Source organism: Triticum aestivum, chromosome 2B, assembly GCF_018294505.1.
Source record: "Triticum aestivum cultivar Chinese Spring chromosome 2B, IWGSC CS RefSeq v2.1, whole genome shotgun sequence".
NCBI classification, from domain to species: domain Eukaryota; kingdom Viridiplantae; phylum Streptophyta; class Magnoliopsida; order Poales; family Poaceae; genus Triticum; species Triticum aestivum.
Window position 1 is genome coordinate 424,508,440 of NC_057798.1, and position 19,864 is coordinate 424,528,303.

Genomic DNA, 19,864 nt, shown 5'->3' on the forward strand with positions numbered 1-19,864 from the left:
ATGGTGGGGTTTAACTGCAGCAAGCCAGCTTTGACTCGGTGGCTATCCTGAACTACGACTGCGAGTAACTCTTTTGAGGTGGCGCACACGAGTCCACATATTCACCATATCAATACACCACTATGGATCCGCTCCCGTCAACCTACGAGAACGCCATCCATAGCACTCACGCTTATCTTGCGTATTTTAGAGTATCCACTTTCACTTGTCTATGAACTGATATAAGCAACCCAGAGGTCCTTTTCCGTGGACACGGCTATTCGAATAGATTAGGTTAACCCTGCAGGGGTGTACTTCTTCACACACGCTCTCACCACTTACCACCGTTTACACGACATGTACTCGGCAACCTTCAAGCGGAAGCCCAACGTGGGTGTCGGCCACGGCCTGCCTAAACACTCAAGTCTCTAGTCCAGGTTTATCGCCTATTCGGGTTCCATCCATGAGGAGATCCGGCCGGAGTTTCGCTCACAGCCCCAAACGATGTGTACAGGGTTCCGTGACACCAAACGGGTGCCCGGTTTACCCGGCCACGTGCCTACCGCATCACAGCCCACCCCTACGGTTAGCGCTGTCCACGGCCTCCAGCATACTACAAACACCAGAAACTACTTGCAACTCCTGGACAGAGGACAAGGGTGATTAAGAAGCCGAGAGGGTCCATTGGTTTCGGGCCCAATGCATGGTAGTAGCTGAATCATGGATCACAAACACAGAACTCAGTTCCTGAGGACGGCTGCAATGAGACAACCCACCATGTACTCCTACATGGCCTCTCACCGCTACCTTTACCAAACATGTTCACACACTTAGCTCACACACAGTAGGACATGTTCACACACCTCTGATTCATCCCCGATGAATCAGACCTGACTCAACTCTAAGCAGTAGCAGGCATGACAAACAAACATGAATGAGTAGGCACAACAGGGCTCAAACAACTCCTACTCATGCTAGTGGGTTTCATCTATTTACTGTGGCAATGACAGGTCATGCAAAGGATAAAGGGGTTCAGCTACCGCAGCAAGTAACAGAAAATCGGTGTTGTCCTAATGCATTAAAAGAGAGCAGGAGCGAGAGAGTAGGATTGTATCGGAATGAACAAGGGGGTTTTGCTTGCCTGGCACTTCTGAAGATAACATTGAGTCTTCATCAGTGTCAACGATCACATCATCGGTATCATGTCTATCGAGAGGGGACAAATACCGGCAACAAAGAAGAAATACAATCAATGCAATGCACAATATGATGCATGCTCATGACATGGCAATATGAATGTGTTTTGAGCTAATGCAACTAGCAACAGATTAAATGAAGTTGGTTTGAATACAAGATTCAAATTCAAACTCCATATGTGATTATTTAAATGTCATTCACTTCATTTGCTCTAAACAGTAGTGATAAGTTGTTCTAACATGCATGAAAATTGTACAGATGGATTCCTTGAATTTTTCTGATAATTTTTCATATATAAATTATTTAATTTGGGGTTACGGTTAATTTTCTATGAATTTTGGAAGTTTTAGGCATTTTCTGAAATTTATAAATCATTTAGGATTTATTTAAATTCCAGAAAGGAATTATTGCGTCAGCACTAGGTCATGCTGACCTCAGCATAGTCAACAGGGGCTGGTCCGGGTCAAACCTGACCAGTGGGGCCCACTGGTCAGTGACACACCGCTGGCATGAGTCACTGACGTGTGGGGCCAGTCAAAAGCCACGTCAGCAAGTCAAACTGACATCGAGGCCCACATGTCAGTGAGATAGAGAGCTAACAGGGGGTTATTTAACTTAACCCGTGTTTTTAACAGCAGCGGTCCCACATGTCATGCACAAGGGTTTAATTAACTGAGTGATTAGTACCTAACCTAATGCTCCACGTCAGCTAGTGACGCCGGCGACCATGGCGACGGCGAGACCTCGCCGGAGTTGCTCGGGACGGTGCTACAGGCTGCGGTTGGACACCCTGAGGGCACCAGGAGGGAGCCCGTGCTCCTGCGCATCCAGCGGAGGCAGCGGAAGGTCGCGGGGCGGCCGGGGCTGACGGCGGCGAGCTCGGCAGCGGCGGCCGGAGCTCGGGTTAGTTTGGGATCGGTGTTAGGGTGCTCGGGAGGAGGAGCTGGTGGGATCTGCGTGCTCCTAGGAGGGCACCGAACGCGTTGACACACTCAGGCACGGGCTGTGGTGGCTAAAACGACGGAGGCATCATCGCCGGCGGCGATGAGCTCTCGGCTCCGGCGGAATCGGGCTAGCAGAGAGAAACAGAGGGGGGGGGGCGAGCATAAGGGAAGATGCGGGAGCTCACATGGGGTCGGAAGAGAAGCTCGGAGGGCTCGGGGAGGCTTCTGCGCCGGCGAATTGACGGCGGCGATCTCCGGGCACCAGAGATAAAGACGACGACGCTCCGGTCGTTTTCGGCCTCCTCTGATCGCGTGCGTCGGTGGGTAGCTCCACGGGGTCAGGGCGGAGCTCAGGCATGCGGAGAGGGAGCGAGGGGGGGGGTGTATGTGGCCGTGGTGTAGCTCATCGGAGTGGCCATGGCGGCTTCGGCCATGAGGGGAAAAAGAGCAGGGGAGTGAGAGGGAGAGAGCAGGGAGGCAAGGGAGCGGACGAGGGGGTTCCAGGGGGGTGTCGTGGCATCCTTAGCCGATCCGGGGCGGGGCGGCAAGCAGGAGGTGGCTCGGGCGCGTGCGTGCGCGCCGCGGCCACACGCTCGTCCTTCTGTCCGAGGACGAAGACGACAGGAGAAGGGAGTGGAGATGGGCTGGGCCGGCTGGGGGGGGGGGGAACTGGGCCGGCTGGTGGGCTGCACGGGTGGGCACCAGGTAAGTCCTTCTCTGTCTCTCTTTTATTTCTATTTCAGTTCTGTTTTCTTTTTTTTTAATTCTTTTGCCACTGTTTTGAATTAAAATAATAATTCAAACAATGCCAAAGCTCCTCTGAATATTTTATTTTGCTAGATGGACCTTTCCAAAAGCTCATAAAATAATTCAGGGATATTTGAAATTATATTCTAATTATATGAATATAATTCAAATTCAAATAGCTAATGAATTAAATTCAAAGTCCCAAAAATAAATCCTTAAAAATGTTCAATATTTTGGTTGGGACCAGAACCCTTACCAAAAATTATCAAACATTTGAGAAGAGCATTTTGGAACAATGAATGAGATTTTTAGGGTTTCTGCCCTTCTTTTATTTAGGGTTTTGAGGCTTCCAAATTTCCTCAATTCAAGTTTCAAAATATAGACATGATGCAAAGATGAAGCTAACCTAGAGCAATGCCTGAAGCTAGGGATGTGACAACTCACCCCCACTAAACAAGAATCTCGTCTCGAGATTCAAGCGTAGGGTAGGATGAACGGGAAACGCAAACTAGTACAATCTTCACGATCCAGGGTGCACTTCAGTTGAACGTTGATTCATTCACCATCATTGTCTTGATGTCTTGTTTTGAGAAATCCTGCCAACATGACATGGAGGGAAGAAGGAGACTCTAGAAGGGTCGATCTTCTTGAAGATCGAACAACTCACGGAATGAGACATAGGACCATCTCTCGGGTTGAGACACGAGATACACATCAAGAGGGGTGGAAAGAAACGGATGACGAAGGTTCACTAGGTGGACAACAATTCCACACTTAAGAAGGTGGTAATCGGTTGTTAACATAGCGAGGAGTTGAGTTGCCATGATACCACAACGAGACACCTTCGGAACCGTGACTCGTAGATATCTCCCCTTAAGTGGCAAAAGAATTACCTTTGATTCAGAGATCATTGAAACTCTTTATACCAGCTTAAGGCAAATCACAAGCAATCGATTGGCGGGGTCGGTAGAATGGCATACTCGGACTTGGATGATGTGGATTACCTTGTTGAAGACAACGTAATAGATGAATTTGCTTACCACCGGAAATGGAAGAGATCCGTGGTAGAATGGCACATTGGCGGTGCAAGCTGGGAGCAAAATGCAATTGCTGGGAATGATTCTGGTAACTGGGGAGGAACCCAACAATAGAGAGTGAATTCACTGTTGGAGTGGTTATAGCATAACCGAAGAATCTGGGGCAATCCCAGCTAGTGCCGATGATAAGACGTAGCGCTTGTGCGTGCTCTCAAGAACTTAAGCATTTCCACATTCATCAAGGCCTTACCAACATCCGTGTCAAGGGTCCGGTAGCACAACTTACTACCATGATGAATGGTGATGGAGGATGCAGATGCAAAGGAAGATAACACTTTCTCAGTTTTCACCTTAGCGAGGCCAAGGAAACAAAATCTGGATGATCGACCGAGAGACATTTAGCACTCCGCTTCTAATGTTCTCCTTGACGTGCTAGTGTATCCCATTCATAGATATGGTTTGATAACTAGAACATCAAGTAAAAGGTCGGACTTCGGGAACACAATAATCATAAGGCACAACTAGGAAGTAAATCCTACGAAGTCCTTATGGGAAGGTGGCCAACTGCTTCAATCAAGATACCACAATAATAGGTCCTTCGGCTGGGTGGTGCTGGCCACGACATCCACTTTACCGGTTATCGAGGGACCAATATTATAGTTCTTGGGAAATGTTCCAAACCATCATATCTGCCTGAGATTCAGATCTGGTTGGTGTCAGGATATTCCAGACTCATCGAGTCTAGGAAGAAAATGAAAGTTTGCAACACAAATCGACGAGATGACGTTGCGGGATTCTCGGGAGATGAACTACGGTAGCAAGCTCCAAAACATGAGCTGGTTCTGCTACAAACATGTGAACATGTTGTCCAAGACAAGCATGATCACAAGGTAGTCTTATAATAAAACACTACCGAGTTCAGGAGGGGGAACCATCATTAATGACATCGAAGCCTCCACGTGTGGAAGTCCAAAGAGTTCACCTTGGACAGACTCCTTTATCTTTGAACAACTCAATCAGTGGCTTGGTGTGCTAGGATATACATATAGAACGGAGGTTGCAAATCTCCAGACCACAGAATACTTCGCACGTATGCATGACTGACTTGGGATGATTCCAGAGGAAGCAAAACTAACTTTCTCAAATTCACGGCGGCATCTTTCACCAAATGCACGTGTATAAAAGGAAGTCACTCCTTTCATCAACAAATACTTCATGAGCTAGCATGAAGAAAATGCTTTCAAAAGTTTCCAACACTAGCTTAATGTCCAACAAAATTATGGAGGAGATAAGGATGTTGTCAATGGGCTCAACAACAATTCATCTGGGTTTCCTTTTAAAAGGAATTCCATAGTTAAGTGAACAAGTGATAGCATTGGTCAGGCCAAAGATGTAATGGTGTATGCTCGAGGGATCAACCACGAACAAGACAACATTACGAGCATCATTGGTATTGATTTGATTTGACGATAGCCCACACTCAAATCAAAGAATTGATAAGGCAATAGGTCCAGCAACTGATCACAGGGACCAACCGATGAAGATATCATCTTTCTTCAACACACACTACACAAGAATATCCCTTTGGAACGAACTAAGTCAGGCAAGCTTTTACCTTCCAACTCTCCAAGTTGTTGTCTAGCTTAACCAACTAGCTCAGGGATATCCATCACAGATTCTTGGAGAAAGGGTGGTTTACAATAAACCAACTTGATCACGAGCTCAACATAGCGGTCAGGTGACAACCTGATAGTACTTCCGAGAAGATCTTCGGAAAATCACGAACCACCGATATGTTACTAAGCTCGAGAACAATCTTGCTTTTGAGGGCAAGACGATATGATCAAATGAGTGAGGACTTGACAAGATCCTAACTCATCAATCGAAGGGTGCACCGAAATAAGGACTAGGTAGCACGATCAGTCTTAGAAGGATGATTCGAAAACCAACATACTAAGAATGAAATTACTATCCTTTAACTACCAAGCAACAGAGTTGCTAGCAGTATTGATTTCACACATCACAATTCATTTGTCGGTATTCCGGTTGCATCAACACGAGGGCCGAGAAATGAACAGTGATGGCAAGAAGTATCACTGTACCAAGAGTTCATGGGATGGTGTGCAATTCCTATAACAATCTCGATATAAAATATGTAATACTCCAAGGTAGAGCAGAACCAAAAGCTGGATTGGCATTTGATCTGCGGAATACAACTACTTTGACCCAATCCTAGATATGGAAGAGGTACTAGAGTTTGTTTCTCCTAGTCATTCCGGAATAGAATGGCTTGACAGACCACAAGAGTCATAGGCATCGATGAACGAACGCACGCATACTCTTGACTATCAATTGATAGACGAGGGTCAGAATGCAACTAAAGAGAACAACTCAAAGGAACATATAACTTTCTGAGTTGTGGATGCATAGATTAGTATGTCGAACCAAGTTCAACATATTTCTTCCGGATAACCCATGCAGAAAGGTAGAACTGGCAGAGTCACGATTTATGAATGGAGAACTCCTCAAGAGTACTCTAATTGTGATTTTTTTTGATCCAATAAACATCTGCCATAAGCGGTTCATAGTATTTGGAAGAAGGAAATACCACGGACCTCGAGGACTATCGCAAAGTTACTAATATCCTGAAGGAACTAGCAAACACTATCAACATGAAGTAAGTAGAGTGAATCTCGGGTTCAAAGCCCAAGGAGTAGAATACCTACTACTAAGTGGCATCACGGGATGCTTTCGAGAATAAAAGCCAGAATCATCACACTGGGACACAAAACATTGCTAGATTACTAGGTGACTCCCTAAAACACCTAGGGTCATAATAATAGCTCCAACATATATGTCAAGGCAATAATTTACCTCAACTCACCGATTAGTGTGGTTAATCTGGCCCAAAGGAACATCGGAATGGGAGGAAGGAATTTTGCAAATGCTTCAGACTATTCAGAAACGTGGGGTGACTCGGACAGCATAACGGCTGTAAATGCTCAGAAAAGATTTGAGACATTCACAAAAATGGTGGCATAACCACTCAAAGGCACAATATCAAGGTTTCGAGATCAACAATTTAACATACGGAAGTAATAGGAACTGAAACGAGGCTTAAGTCCAACAATTCTATAGGTCTACGGATTAGTAACACGTGATCCTAATAGAAAGAAGAGATAGCCTAGTTCTTAATCCCCGCAGGAAAGATAAGATGACTCAGATCAGAAGGGCATGAGGTATAAGGAGTAAAAAGAGCCTTACGTTCCATCCCACAATCAATTCCCTTATATAACTAAAGAATTTCTAGACTCAACTTCGACCAGTTTGGCTTGGTAATCCTACAGGCAGTCAAGCTCTGATACCAACGCTGTCAGGACCCCGACTCAATGCCACATCGATCTAGCATGTAACACCTCATATCACTTTGCGGCCTCACGCACGGTATTCCCACAGGTGTCGCCTTACCTTTGCCCGGGACCGTTTGCGCCTTTTGGCACACGTATATGACAGTGTCGCTAGCATCCATATGATAAGGAGCCCGGGCTGACATGGCTAGTCGTAAACCCAAAGTGGCACAAACTTACAGGGACAGGCATCCATGACCCAGCATCGAACGTGTCGGTCATCAGCGAGTGAATCCAGGCTGTAGCACTGGGCTAGCAGGACTCCGGTGAACCGGGCTGTAGCAGGCTAACAGGACTCCGATATTCATCGCGTGACATTTCCCCGAAGGGACAGACACAGGAACGAAGAAGGACACATGCCGGCCAGCCTAAGTGTTCCGGAGCAGTAGCAAGCTACCATGGCTCAGTGGAAACACTAGGAGACATTTCCCGGTAAGAGAGGCTACTAAAGATAAACAACTAGATGGTCAGATCCCACACATACCAAGCATTTCAATAACATACACACAATATGCTCGATATGTGCAATACAACATGGCATCACAAAATGACTCTACGACTCAAGTAGTTTATTCAATAGGCTCCGAGGAGCGAGATATTACAAACATGGGTCTCATGACCCAACAATCAGAGCATACAAATCAAAGCACAAGCGGAAGCTATCATGTCTGAGTACGGACATCTATAAATGAAAAAGGCTGAGAAGCCTGACTATCTACCAGATCCTGCCGAGGGCACAAGATCGTAGCTGAGGTAACAAGCTAAACGTCGAAGTCCACGCGAAACTACTAGCGAGACCGAAGTCTCTCTGCAAAAACATAAATAGGCAAACATGAGTACAAATGTACCCAGCAAGACTTACATCAGAACTATCTACATATGCATCATTATCAACAAAGGGGATGGTGGGGTTTAACTGCAGCAAGCCAGCTTTGACTCGGTGGCTATCCTGAACTACGACTGCGAGTAACTCTTTTGAGGTGGCGCACACGAGTCCACATATTCACCATATCAATACACCACTATGGATCCGCTCCCGTCTCCCTACGAGAACACCATCCATAGCACTCACGCTTATATTGCGTATTTTAGAGTATCCACTTTCACTTGTCTATGAACTGATATAAGCAACCCAGAGGTCCTTTTCCGTGGACACGGCTATTCGAATAGATTAGGTTAACCCTGCAGGGGTGTACTTCTTCACACACGCTCTCACCACTTACCGTCGTTTACACGACATGTACTCGGCAACCTTCAAGCGGAAGCCCAACGTGGGTGTCGGCCACGGCCTGCCTAAACACTCAAGTCTCTAGTCCAGGTTTATCGCCTATTCGGGTTCCATCCATGAGGAGATCCGGCCGGAGTTTCGCTCACAGCCCCAAACGATGTGTACAGGGTTCCGTGACACCAAACGGGTGCCCGGTTTACCCGGCCACGTGCCTACCGCATCACAGCCCACCCCTACGGTCAGCGCTGTCCACGGCCTCCAGCATACTACAAACACCAGAAACTACTTGCAACTCCTGGACAGAGGACAAGGGTGATTAAGAAGCCGAGAGGGTCCATTGGTTTCGGGCCCAATGCGTGGTAGTAGCTGAATCATGGATCACAAACACAGAACTCAGTTCCTGAGGACGGCTGCAATGAGACAACCCACCATGTACTCCTACATGGCCTCTCACCGCTACCTTTACCAAAACGTGTTCACACACTTAGCTCACACACAGTAGGACATGTTCACACACCTCTGATTCATCCCCGATGAATCAGACCTGACTCAACTCTAAGCAGTAGCAGGCATGACAAACAAACATGAATGAGTAGGCACAACAGGGCTCAAACAACTCCTACTCATGCTAGTGGGTTTCATCTATTTACTGTGGCAATGACAGGTCATGCAAAGGATAAAGGGGTTCAGCTACCGCAGCAAGTAACAGAAAATCGGTGTTGTCCTAATGCATTAAAAGAGAGCAGGAGCGAGAGAGTAGGATTGTATCGGAATGAACAAGGGGGTTTTGCTTGCCTGGCACTTCTGAAGATAACATTGAGTCTTCATCAGTGTCAACGATCACATCATCGGTATCACGTCTATCGAGAGGGGACAAATACCGGCAACAAAGAAGAAATACAATCAATGCAATGCACAATATGATGCATGCTCATGACATGGCAATATGAATGTGTTTTGAGCTAATGCAACTAGCAACAGATTAAATGAAGTTGGTTTGAATACAAGATTCAAATTCAAACTCCATATGTGATTATTTAAATGTCATTCACTTCATTTGCTCTAAACAGTAGTGATAAGTTGTTCTAACATGCACGAAAATGGTACAGATGGATTCCTTGAATTTTTCTGATAATTTTTCATATATAAATTATTTAATTTGGGGTTACGGTTAATTTTCTATGAATTTTGGAAGTTTTAGGCATTTTTCTGAAATTTATAAATCATTTAGGATTTATTTAAATTCCAGAAAGGAATTATTGCGTCAGCACTAGGTCATGCTGACCTCAGCATAGTCAACAGGGGCTGGTCCGGGTCAAACCTGACCAGTGGGGCCCACTGGTCAGTGACACACCGCTGGCATGAGTCACTGACGTGTGGGGCCAGTCAAAAGCCACGTCAGCAAGTCAAACTGACATCGAGGCCCACATGTTAGTGAGATAGAGAGCTAACAGGGGGTTATTTAACTTAACCCGTGTTTTTAACAGCAGCGGTCCCACATGTCATGCACAAGGGTTTAATTAACTGAGTGATTAGTACCTAACCTAATGCTCCACGTCAGCTAGTGACGCCGGCGACCACGGCGACGGCGAGACCTCGCTGGAGTTGCTCGGGACGGCGCTACAGGCTGCGGTTGGACACCCTGAGGGCACCAGGAGGGAGCCCGTGCTCCTGCGCATCCAGCGGAGGCAGCGGAAGGTCGCGGGGCGGCCGGGGCTGACGGCGGCGAGCTCGGCAGCGGCGGCCGGAGCTCGGGTTAGTTTGGGCTCGGCGTTAGGGTGCTCGGGAGGAGGAGCTGGTGGGATCTGCGTGCTCCTGGGAGGGCACCGAACGCGTTGACACACTCAGGCACGGGCTGTGGTGGCTAAAACGACGGAGGCATCATCGCCGGCGGCGATGAGCTCTCGGCTCCGGCGGAATCGGGCTAGCGGAGAGAAACAGAGGGGGGGGCGAGCATAAGGGAAGATGCGGGAGCTCACATGGGGTCGGAAGAGAAGCTCGGCGGGCTTGGGGAGGCTTCTGCGCCGGCGAATTGACGGCGGCGATCTCCGGGCACCAGAGATAAAGACGATGATGCTCCGGTCGTTTTCGGCCTCCTCTGATCGCGTGCGTCGGTGGGTAGCTCCACGGGGTCAGGGCGGAGCTCAGGCATGCGGAGAGGGAGCGAGGGGGGGGTGGATGTGGCCGTGGTGTAGCTCATCAGAGTGGCCATGGCGGCTTCGGCCATGAGGGGAAAAAGAGCAGGGGAGTGAGAGGGAGAGAGCAGGGAGGCAAGGGAGCGGACGAGGGGGTTCCAGGGGGGTGTCGTCGCATCCTTAGCCGATCCGGGGCGGGGCGGCAAGCAGGAGGTGGCTCGGGCGCGTGCGTGCGCGCCGCGGCCACACGCTCGTCCTTCTGTCCGAGGACGAAGACGACAGGAGAAGGGAGTGGAGATGGGCTGGGCCGGCTGGGGGGGGGGAACTGGGCCGGCTGGTGGGCTGCACGGGTGGGCACCAGGTAAGTCCTTCTCTGTCTTTTATTTCTATTTCAGTTTTGTTTTCTTTTTTTTTTAATTCTTTTGCCACTGTTTTGAATTAAAATAATAATTCAAACAATGCCAAAGCTCCTCTGAATATTTTATTTTGCTAGATGGACCTTTCCAAAAGCTCATAAAATAATTCAGGGATATTTGAAATTATATTCTAATTATATGAATATAATTCAAATTCAAATAGCTAATGAATTAAATTCAAAGTCCCAAAAATAAATCCTTAAAAATGTTCAATATTTTGGTTGGGACCAGAACCCTTACCAAAAATTATCAAACATTTGAGAAGAGCATTTTGGAACAATGAATGAGATTTTTAGGGTTTCTGCCCTTCTTTTATTTAGGGTTTTGAGGCTTCCAAATTTCCTCAATTCAAGTTTCAAAATATAGACATGATGCACACATGAAGCTAACCTAGAGCAATGCCTGAAGCTAGGGATGTGACACATTGTTTTTACAATGACACGATTTGTCACTCGAACATGACATTCTTCGAGCACTGCGCCTCTACTAAGCGAGCACCTGCCGCTACCTGCTCCAAGATGTGCTCAGCCGGACCCTGGCCCCCCGCCGGATTCTGGGTCACAACGATGGTGGCCTCCATATCTGTCCAATATGCCTTAACATGGGCAAGAGCCATCCAGGCACCCTTTATGCACGCCGACCTCTTCATGGCATCGATCCACGATACGGCACCAAGGAATTGTTGCACTAAACCAAAATAAATGTCCGGCTTCGGCCCCTTCGGCCATAGATGGTCTAGTATAGACCGCATTGCAAGACCGGACAGCCTGTGGAGCTCGGCCATAGCAGCCATCTTCTCACTCAAAGGCAATTTGCGCGTTGGAGCGCTGAACTGTGATGTCTACTACACAACCTTCTTCTTGTAGACGTTGTTGGGCCTACAAGTGCGCAGGTTTGTAGGACAGTTGCAAATTTCCCTCAAGTGGATGACCTAAGATTTATCAATCCGTAGGAGGCGTAGGATGAAGATGGTCTCTCTCAAACAACCCTGCAACCAAATAACAAAAAGTCTCTTGTGTCCCCAACACACCCAGTACAATGGTAAATTGTATAGGTGCACTAGTTCGGCAAAGAGATGGTGATACAAGTGCAAAATAGATAGTAGATATAGGTTTTTGTAATCTGAAATAATCAAAACAGCAAGGTAACTAATGATAAAAGTGAGCATAAACGGTATTGCAATGATAGGAAACAAGGCCTAGGGTTCATACTTTCACTAGTGCAAGTTCTCTCAACAATAATAACATAGATAGATAATATAACAAGCCCTCAACATGCAACAAAGAGTCACTCCAAAGCCACTAATAGCGGAGAACAAACGTAGAGATTATGGTAGGGTACGAAACCACCTCAAAGTTATTCTTTCGGATCAATCTATAAAAGAGTGCGTACTAGAATAACACCTTAAGACACAAATCAACCAAAACCCTAATGTCACCTAGATACTCCATTGTCACCTCAAGTATCCGTGGGCATGATTATACGATATGCATCACACAATCTCAGATTCATCCAACCAACACAAAGTACTTCAAAGAGTGCCCCAAAGTTTCTATCGGAGAGTCAAGAACATGTGCCAACCCCTATGCATAGGTTCCCAATGTCACGAAACCCGCAAGTTGATCACCAAAACATACATCAAGTGGCACATGATATCCCATTGTCACCATAGATAATCACGGCAAGACATACATCAAGTGTTCTCATAAAAGACTCAATCCGATAAGATAACTTCAAAGGGGAAACTCAATTCATCGCAAGAGAGTAGAGGGGGAGAAACATCATAAGATCCAACTACAATAGCAAAGCTCGGGATACATCAAGATCGTGCCATCGAGGAACACGGAGAGAACACGAGAGAGAGAGAGAGAGAGAGATCAAACACATAGCTACTGGTACATACTCTCAGCCCCGAGGGTGAACTACTCCCTCCTCGTCATGGATAGCGTTGGGATGATGAAGATGGCCACCGGTGATGGGATCCCCCTCCGGCAGGGTGCCGGAACAGGGTCCCGATTGGTTTTTGGTGGCTACATAGGCTTGCGGCAGCGGAGCTCCCGATCTATCTTCTGTTCTGGAAGTTTTAGGGTACGTAGGTATATATGGGTGCAAGGGGTACGTCGATGGACCTCCGCGGTGCTCACGAGGCAGGGGGCACGCCTAGGGGGGTGGGCGCGCCCCCCACCCTCGTGGGCCGCCCGGGACTCCCCTGATGTGCACTCCAAGTCTATCAGGTTGCTTTCCTTCCAAAAATAACTTCTCCAGTTGATTTCGTTCCGTTTTGACTCCGTCTGATATTCCTTTTCCTCGAAACACTGAAATAGGCATAAAACAGCAAATCTAGGCTGGGCCTCCGGTTAATAGGTTAGTCCCAAAAATAATATAAAAGTGGATAATAAAGCCCAATATTGCCTAAAACAATAGATAAAGTAGCATGGAGCAATCAAAAATTATAGATACGTTGGAGACGTATCAAGCATCCCCAAGCTTAATTCCTGCTCGTCCTCGAGTAGGTAAATGATAAAAAAGAATTTTTGATGCGGAGTGATACTTTGGCATAATTTCAATGTAAATCTTCTTAATTGTGATATGAATATTCAGATTCAAAAGATTCAAGACAAAAGTTCATATTGACACAAAAATAATAATACTTCAAGCATACTAATCAAAGCAATCATGTCTTCTCAAAATAACATGGCAAAAGAAAGTTCATCCCTACAAAATCATATAGTTAGGCTATGCTTCATTTTCGTCACACAAAGATGTTCCCAACTTCTATACCCCCGATGACAAGCCCAGCAATTGTTTCATACTTAAATAATCTCAAACTCTTTCAACCTTCACACAATACATGAGCGTGAGCCATGGATATAGCACTATGGGTGGAATAGAATGTGATGATGGGGATTGTGTGGAGAAGACAAAAAAGGAGAAAGTCTCACATTGACGAGGCTAATCAACGGGCTATGGAGATGCCCATCAATAGATATCGATGTGAGTGAGTAGGGATTGCCATGCAACGGATGCACTAGAGCTATGAATGCTCAACAAAAGAAAACTAGTGGGTGTGCATCCAACTCGCTTGCTCACGAAGACCTAGGGCATTTGAGGAAGCCCATCGTAGGAATATACAAGCCAAGTTCTATAATGAAAAATTCCCACTAGTATAAAAAGACAACTTATGAGACTCACTACATGAAGAACAAGGTGCTACTTTGAAGCACAAGTGTGGAAAAAGAGATAGTAGCATTGCCCTTTTTTTTCTTTTTTTTGGGCCTTTCTTGTTTTTGGCCTTTATTTTTTTTATTTGGGCAATTCTCTAATAATGATGATCATCACACTTCTATTGATTACAACACAAGGATTACAACTCGAAACTTAGAACAAGATATGACTCTATATGAATGCCTTCGGCGGTGTACCGGGATGGTGCAATGAATCAAGAGTGACATGTATGGAAAATAATGCATGGTGGCTTTGCCACAAATACGATGTCAACTACAAGATCATGCAATGGCAATATGACAAAAGTAATGTATGTCATGATGATGATGACGGAAGTTGCATGGCAATATATCTCGGAATGGCTATGGAAATGCCATGATAGGTAGGTTGGTGGCTGTTTTGAGGAAGATATAAGGAGGTTTATGTGTGATAGAGCGTATCGTATCACGGGGTTTGGATGCACTGGCGAAGTTTGCACCAACTCTCAAGGTGAGAATGGGCAATGCACGGTACCGAAGAGGCTAGCAAAGGCGGAAAGGTGAGAGTGCGTATAATCCATGGACTCAACATTAGTCAAAAGAACTCATATACTTATTGCAAAAATTTAGAAGCCATCAAAAATCAAGTACTAAGCACATGCTCCTAGGGGGATAGATTGGTAGAAAAGACCATCGCTCGTCCCCGACCGCCACTCATAAGGATGCACAAGCCAGGTACACTTCATGTTTCAAATTTGTTACACAACTTTAACCATGCATGCATGCTACGGGACTTGCAAACTTCAACACAAGCATTCTTTGAATTCATAATTACTCAACTAGCACGACTTTGATATTATCACCTCCATATCTCAAAACAATTATCAAGCATCAAACTTATCTTAGTATTCAACACACTCATAAGAAAGTTTCACATATCTTGAATACCAAGTTTATTAACATTAAGCAAATTACCATGCTACTCCCTCCGTCCCAAAATAACTATCTCGAGTTTAGTACAATTTTGTACTAAAGTTAGTACAAAGTTGAGACACTTATTTTGGGATGGAGGGAGTATTTAAGACTCTCAAAATAATATAAGTTAAGCATTAGAGCAAATGACAGACTACTCCGAAAGATATAAGTGAAGATCAATGAGTAACTAAATAATTATGTAACTATGCGAAGACTCTCTCTCATTTAATAATTTCAGATCTTAATACTTTATTCAAACAGGAAGCAAAGCTAAAGAAAACTACATTGCAAGGATAGCACAACTCATGTGAAGAAGCAAAAACTTAGGCTCAACCGATACTTACCGATAGTTGTTGAAGAAGAAAGGTGAGATGCCTACCGGGGCATCCCCAAGCTTAGATGCTTGAGACTTCTTGAAATATTATCTTGGGGTGCCTTGGGCATCCCCTAGCTTGAACTTTTGTATCTCCTTAATTCCTCTCATATCATGGTTTCTCTTTTTATCAAAAGCTTCATTCACAACAAACTCAACAAGAACTCGTGAGATAGGTTAGTATAAACCAATGCAAAACCTTATCATTTTTTACTGTAACAAATCACTAAAATTATTATTCAACATTGAATACTAAATGCCTCTGCATATTTAATACTCCTATCCTCAAATAGAATCATTAAACAAGCGAACATATGCAAACAATGCAACCATAACAGCAATCTGCCAAAACAGTATAGTCTGTGAAGAATGCAAGAGTATCAATACTTACCTAACTCCAAAAATTATGAAATAAAATTCCCACTGTAATAAATTTATCAGAGCTCATTATGAAAAAAGATTCAACATTATACCACTCTCTGACTTTTCTAGGGAATTTTTGCAACAGCGGTAAACTTTCTGTTTTGCAAACAGCAACATGTATACTAGCAAAATAAGCATGGCAAAGGCTATCCTTGACTTTTTTATTGAAACTAAAGATGAAAAACATTATTCTAAATAACAGCAAGAAAATACCAACAAGATCAAATGACGCTCCAAGCAAAACACATATCATGTGGTGAATAAAAATATAGCTCCAAGTAAAGTTACCGATGAACGAAGACGAAAGAGGGGATGCCTTCCGGGGCATCCCCAAGCTTAGGCTTTTGGCTATTCTTGAATATTATCTTGGGGTGCCTTGGGCATCCCCAAGCTTAGGCTCTTGCCACTCCTTATTCCATAGTCCATCAAATCTTTACCCAAAACTTGAAAACTTCACAACACAAAACTCAACAGAAAACTCGTAAGCTCTGTTAGTATAAGAAAATAAAACCACCACTTAGCTACTGTAATGAACTCATTCATTATTTATATCGGTGTAATATCTACTGTATTCCAACTTTTCTATGGATCACACCACTTAATACTAGCCATAGATTCATCAAAACAATAAACAACACATAGAAAACAGAATATGTCAAAAACAGAACAGTCTGTAGTAATCTGTATCAAACGTATACTTATGGAACTCCAAAAATCCTACCAAATTCGGAAGTACTACGAAATTCGTGTACCAATCCAGAGCAAAAAGAATTAGATCAGAAGCACGTTTCTGTTAATTAACAAAACTAATTTACTGGGTGCAAAAGTTTCTGATTTTCAGCAGGATCAACACAACTATCACCGTAAGCCATCCTAAAGGTCTTACTTGGCACTTTATTGAAACAAAAAATATAAAACATGATTACTTGAGTAGCATAATAATGTGAACACACAAAAACAGTAAGGATAAATATTGGGTTGTCTCCCAACAAGCGCTTTTCTTTAGTGCCTTTCTAGCTAGGCATGATGATGACAATGATGCTCACATAAAAGATAAGAATTGAAATATAACGGGAGCATCATGAAGCATATGACTAGCACTTTTAAGTCTAACCCACTTCCTATGCTTAGGGATTTTGTGAGCAAACAACTTATGGGAACAATAATCAACTTGCATAGGAAGGTAAAACAAGCATAACTTCAAGATTTTAAGCACATAGAGAGGAAACTTGACATTATTGCAATTCCTACAAGCATATATTCCTCCCTCATAATAATTTTTAGTAGCATCATGAATGAATTCAACATTATAACCAGCACCTAAAGCATTCTTTTCATGATCTACAAGCATAGAAAATTTACTACTCTCAACATAAGCAAACTTCCTCTTTATGGCATACGTATCATCACAATAATCATCATAGATAGGAGGCATGCTTTCATCATAGTAAATTTGCTCATCATAGCTTGGGGGACAAAAAATATCATCTTCATAAAACATAGCTTCCCCAAGATTATGGCTTTGCATATCATTAGCATCATGGATATTCAAGGAATTCATACTAACAACATTGCAATCATGCTCATCATTCACATATTTTATGCCAAGAATTCTATGTAATTCTTCTTCAAGCACTTGAGCACAATTTTCCTTTCCATCATTCTCACGAAAGATATTAAAAAGATGAAGCATATGAGACAAACTCAATTCCATTTTTTTGTAGTTTTCTTTTATAAACTAAACTAGTGATAAAACAAGAAACAAAAAGATTCGATTGCAAGATCTAAAGATATACCTTCAAGCACTCACCTCCCCGGCAACGGCGCCAGAAAAGAGCTTAGTTGACAAGGTGTGAGTGAGTGACCTTTACCTTTGCTTCCCCGACAACGGCGCCAGAAAAGAGCTTGATGTCTACTACACAACCTTCTTCTTGTAGACGTTGTTGGGCCTGCAAGTGCACAGGTTTGTAGGACAGTAGCAAATTTCCCTCAAGTGGATGACCTAAGGTTTATCAATCCGTAGGAGGAGTAGGATGAAGATGGTCTCTCTCAAACAACCCTGCAACCAAATAACAAAAAGTCTCTTGTGTCCCAAACACACCCAATACAATGGTAAATTGTATAGGTGCACTAGTTCAGCAAAGAGATGGTGATAGAAGTGCAAAATAGATAGTAAATATAGGTTTTTGTAATCTGAAATAATAAAAACAGCAAGGTAACTAATGATAAAAGTGAGCGTAAGAGGTATTGCAATGATAGGAAACAAGGCCTAGGGTTCATACTTTCACTAGTGCAAGTTCTCTCAACAATAATAACATAGATAGATAATATAACAAGCCCTCAACGTGCAACAAAGAGTCACTCCAAAGCCACTAGTAGCGGAGAACAAACGTAGAGATTATGGTAGGGTACGAAACCATCTCAAAGTTATTCTTTCGGATCAATCTATAAAAGAGTTCGTACTAGAATAACACCTTAAGACACAAATCAACCAAAACCCTAATGTCACCTAAATACTCCATTGTCACCTCAAGTATCCGTGGGCATGATTATACGATATGCATCACACAATCTCAGATTCATCCAACCAACACAAAGTACTTCAAAGAGTGCCCCAAAGTTTCTATCGGAGAGTGAAGAACGTGTGCCGACCCCTATGAATAGGTTCCCAATGTCACGAAACCTGCAAGTTGATCACCAAAACATACATCAAGTGGCACATGATATCCCATTGTCACCACAGATAATCACGGCAAGACATACATCAAGTGTTCTCATAAAAGACTCAATCCGATAAGATAACTTCAAAGGGGAAAATCAATTCATCACAAGAGAGTAGAGGGGGAGAAACATCATAAGATCCAACTACAATAGCAAAGCTCGGGATACATCAAGATCGTGCCATCGAGGAACACGAGAGAGAACACGAGAGAGAGAGAGATCAAACACATAGCTACTGGCACATACCCTCAGCCCCGAGGGTGAACTACTCCCTCCTCGTCATGGATAGCGTCGGGATGATGAAGATGGCCACCGGTGATTGGATCCCCCTCCGGCAGGGTGCCGCAACAGGGTCCCGATTGGTTTTTGGTGGCTAAAGAGGCTTGCAGCGGAGGAACTCCCGATCTATCTTCTGTTCTAGAAGTTTTAGGGTATGTAGGTATATATGGGTGCAAGGGGTACGTCGGTGGACTTTCGGGGTGCTCACGAGGCAGGGGGGCGCGCCCAGGGGGTGGGCGCGTCCCCCACCCTCGTGGGAAGCCCGGGACTCCCCCGACGTGCACTCCAAGTCTATCAGGTTGCTTTCCTTCCAAAAATAACTTCTCCAGTTGATTTCGTTCCGTTTTGACTCCCTCTGATATTCCTTTTCCTCGAAACACTGAAATAGGCATAAAACAACAAATTTGGGCTGGGCCTCCGGTTAATAGGTTAGTCCCAAAATCAATATAAAAGTGGATAATAAAGCCCTATATTGCCTAAAAAATAGATAAAGTAGCATGGAGCAATCAAAAATTATAGATACGTTGGAGACGTATCAAACTGCGACCAGAACAGGTTTTCCACTTCATCATCTTTCTGATCCTCAAATAACTTGGCTGCATCAGTCGTACTCTTCGAGAAATCCGCATAGGCGTCTGCAGGACTCCAGCGTCGATCCAGAGGAGCGTACTTTGGATCTAAAAACTTCATCCGCAACAAATAGGGGTTTCCAGGCGCGGTTTCTCCGGCCTGTCGAAGCTCCTCCCGCGCATCCCTAAGGTCAGAACGCGTCTCCTTGGCCGCATCAAGAGCCTTCTTCA